This window comes from Drosophila pseudoobscura, chromosome X (assembly GCF_009870125.1).
Source record: "Drosophila pseudoobscura strain MV-25-SWS-2005 chromosome X, UCI_Dpse_MV25, whole genome shotgun sequence".
NCBI classification, from domain to species: domain Eukaryota; kingdom Metazoa; phylum Arthropoda; class Insecta; order Diptera; family Drosophilidae; genus Drosophila; species Drosophila pseudoobscura.
Window position 1 is genome coordinate 26550809 of NC_046683.1, and position 4543 is coordinate 26555351.

A 4543-nucleotide genomic window follows, 5' to 3' on the forward strand; every position below is an offset into this window, starting at 1 on the left:
CCAGACTCCTAAGTTCTTCCGGTGGGGCGGGCCTGTCGTGTGCCATGTAGCAGGAAGCTACCAGCTTCCTCGCTCTCCAGCATGACCACCGTCAGGTCATCCGTGCTGTAATGAGACATAAGATGAGCATGGATTCCTTTCCGTACGAGTACGGCGGTTCTGTTCCTGCTTACCGATGTTGAGTAGAGAAAGCTGTAATTTGAGGACTTTAGTCCGGCCACAGAGTTGCCTGACGCAATCCACGGCTCCTGGACTAAAGCTATGTCGGCGGGCCCCTGCTCCATGGCAATGAGGAGCTCCGCCGACGCTACCTTGCTTTTATGGAGATAGAGTTGCAGCACCCTTAGTGTCATGGGTGGCTAACTCAACCTCGCACGACGGGTTGACTATGATTGTCAGGTCACCGTCACGACTCCTACTACATAAACTTAAAAAATAGAGTCCCATGACTCTACAGGGAACTAAGTCCGAAAAAAACGGGCTTTCGTCTGTCGGCTCCACGAGATTGTATGCTTAAGGTCTTGAGATGGTAGTTGACCCACACGATTCTTTACCCACCTTTCCATGATTTCCATTTATGAGGATTCTCCCTTTAATTCTCACCTTACCCCATTATAACTCTATTCCATATATTTATTGATAACATAAGCTTCAGTTGTACGAGTAACGAAGAGAATCTTCGTACGATAAAGCTGGTGATCGGCTAACTGTGAAGGAGTACGCGCTCGCTCACGGCTGGTCTCTAGTCGGAAATGGGGATGGTTCTTTGGGGTAACCCTCCAGTTAGGTTGCTTCGTTCCTGCTGGTATTATTTTATTAAAATTCGCGTACTCTGTTTGGGAATGGGAGGGTGACAGACAGGGAAAGGATCGTTAGGGGTACGGAAAGTATAGTTGGGCAAAGCTAGTATAGAGAAGCAGTAGGGATCTACCACCGCGTCGGACATTTATGTTTTGCTGGCACGGAGTCGTGCCACGCCCACCCTACCATGATCGTGAAAGAGCCAATAATAATATCAGGATCCCTGGAGTGTCCGGTATTGGTCATCCTATTTCGCTCCCGAGCGGCATGGTTCCCCCAAATACGGTAACGTCCAGCACATATACATCTTAAAAATCATTTTATTAGAAACTATATTCAGATACCCTCAAGTTACAAGAAAACACACTAACAGAAAACTCCAAGACAAGGCTAAATGGACAAAAGTAGGAACGAAAAGCGGCACAAGGGATATAGCTATTATTACTAGGGAATAATTAGATAAATAAATCCGATAAGTGTAAATAGTTATAAGTGCATATACGATATTTTATAGTGCGATATAAACTAATGATTTTTCTTTAAACAGAAAGATAATACTATAGCGCAATATAGGTACACATATCCCAGCACATCGGCTTCAGGGAGTAGTTGGACATACTATTCGTTTTACCAAGCGTACTGTAAAGGCAGAAGGCCAAACAGCGGTGACTAATTTAAAAGTGTGAGGTCAACGACCGACAAACACGACCTCGACAAAACGACCTCTAGCAAAAAAAAAAACGAAGCTTGCCACGCTCGCGGCATATTGGGAGGCAAAGAAATGTAGTGTTGTTGGTATATTATAAAGCTCACTCAGTTTTTGTTTGTGTTCCCGCGGCGAAAGATCCTTCGTAGCTGGGCGTGTTGCGGTGTGTGGGTGCATTAAGCTTTTACCTGCAAACCAAAAAAAATCGTACAGCGCGTGCTGCATGGCATAAGCTCGCGAATGTGACCCGGCCGAGCGGACGCTTTTAAGCTCAAACTTTTAAACTTTTATAAAATGCATTTTTAAACTTTCCATGTGTTGTTGGTTTTTTTCTGTTTTTTTTTCTGTCTGCAATTATCACTAAGTACATCCAACTACACAAAAACAGACATAAGAACGGACTGCGAGGGTCAAGGGAATGCGAGTCACGGTGGGATCTTACTGGCCTCAGTGGCTTTCAATGGGCGGTGTATACATATGTATGTGAGCACATCGCTTACAGTTTTTCGGGTACATTAAGCATACATAATGACACTAACGTGCACATAGGACAAACACTGGCCTCAAGCACTTTAAATAAACGTTTGAACAGGTAGGCCGAATCACGAGAAGAACAGGTGAGCCGATATTTTTTCCAGCGCGGTAGGAAAATTTCCGCTGCTTCGGTCCCACGCTGACTGCAAGTTCCGGTTTCCGTTTCTTGGCCCGGTTTTGAGCGCGAAACGGTTACGCCAATTCGCCGCACTAAGCCCGTTCAGACGGCTGTCCTCGCCTCGCGCAGCCACAGTTCACTGCCCGCGACTTGGGGGATCAGCTGGTTAGTAGTGCGGAAGCTTAAAGCTCGGGCTGCAGCTTTTGGATACTTCCCAAACTAAGTGCCAATTCTAATGTGGAATTTGAAAATACTGATCAGGCTACTTTTTCTTACAGTTCGAGGATCGAGGTATTTTTCGCATAGGCCAGTAGTTGCTGTGGCGTCCTTTTGGAGGCATCTTCCAGTGATGCCAGCACTGGGGCGCCCAAGTACTTCTTCCTTGCCCTTAAGAGAGCAGGACAGTTGCAGATGAGATGTTCCAGGGTTTCGGTTGCCCCAGGTTCGTCACATTTCCTACAAGTGTCTCTGTTTGTGATTCCTAGCTTTGTTGCATGCGCCGCAGCCAGGCAGTGTCCCGTTAATATTCCCACTAATAATCTGCAGTCCTTCCGTGGTAGGTGCAGCAGGTAGTGGCTGAGTATGTCATTGCGTTCCTTGCACATGATTTTCGAGGTTCTGCAGGCGGTGGTACTCCTCCACCTACTTCCGGTTTGTGATCCGGCCTGCTTTTCTAGATCGCTTTGCAGCGTTCTGAGGGAGACAGGCACGTTCTCGGTTCTCGTATTCGCCAGCCCGACGCCTTCCTTAGCTAGTACGTCCGCCGTCTCGTTCCCTTCGATGCCCTGGTGGCTGGGAATCCAGTAGATCCGCACTGACTTTGTCGTACTTAGGGTATCTAGTGCCGCCCTGCTCGCCAAGACATTTCTGGAACTGACCGCGGACGACTGCATGAATCTTATCGCCGCTTGGCTCTCGACGAATAGGTTGACCGCATCGTGTGCTCGTTCTGTTAGGAGAGCGACCTCCGCTGCCTTCCCGATGGCAAAAACTTCTGCCTGGAATATGCTGCATTGGTCCGGTAGCTTATACGACAGCCTTATCTCAGGGTCTGTACAGTATAGGCCCGCTCCTACTCCTCCGTCCATCTTGGAGCCGTCAGTATATATATTGAGGTTCTCCGTTTGGTCTCTTCCGATTTTCCAGTCTTCAGGTCCCAAAGATGCAGTTGTTTTTACGTCGAGGCATGTTTGGGGGGTCATGTAATCAGTTGATCTGTTCATTGGCGACATATTTCCTGAAGCGATGAGGCGTTGTGCTGCCTTTCCTGCAGTCAGACGGGCGTGGATGTCTAGGGGTTCGATTTCAAGTAGGGTTTCGAGTGCTTTTGTTGGGGTTGACCTCAGCGCCCCTGTAATACAGAGCAAAGCCTGTCGCTGAGTCCTTTCCATAAACTTATGATACGTTTTCTTTCCAGTAGCTTGCCACCACACTAAGACTCCATACAGCAGAGTTGGTCGCACCACCGAGATATAAATCTAATGCATTAGAGCCGGAGACAGGCCCCATGTGCTGCTGAGCATCTTCTTGGATGCATAAAACGCAATGGTGGCTTATTCACCCTTTCCAGTACATTGGGTTTCCATGCCAGTTTACTATCCAGTACTGTGCCCAGGTATACGCCATTCGCGTATCTACCTGAGTGTTCGTTCCATTAGTGAGCTGAGGGTCGATGGGCAAACACCCGTAATAAGTATGCTTATGTCGTCCGCATAAGCTGTTATTATTGGGGCCTTCCTTTCGTATCTCTTGATGAGGTCGTCGACCACCAGATTCCACAGGACGTCTGCAACCTAAGAGGTTCCTTATCCACAGGTTGATTTCTGGGTGTGTATTAGTTGCTACCAGGCAATTTGTTATTGCTTCCGTAGCCACGTTGTTGAATGCTCCGGAGATGTCCACAAATACTCCCAGTACATACTTTTTATTGTGAAGGGCTTTCTCAATGGTAGCTACTACCGAATGTAGTGCGGTCTCCACCGATTTCCCTTTAGTATAGGCATGCTGGTTGGTTGACATCAGTCCCCCTACCTCATTCCTGATGTGTAAGTCCAGCAGCTTTTCTAGTGTTTTTAATATAAAGGAGGTAAGGCTTATCGGTCAATAGTTCTTGGGACTCGCATGGCTGCACTTTCCTGACTTTAGGAGGAAGACAAATCTCGAGGTTCTCCATTGGAGAGGGGTGTAACCTGCACTTAGACACGCTGTGAATATTGCGGAAAGCCATTGGGTAATCGCCTCTTTGGTCACCTGCATCATAGCTGGGAATACCCCTTCCAGTCCTGGTGGTTTTGGGCCCGCAAAGGAGTCTATTGCCCAGTGGATTCGCTTAGTGGTTAACAGATCTGTTGGGGGGTGTTGTTCCTCGGTTGCTAGGTCCTGGT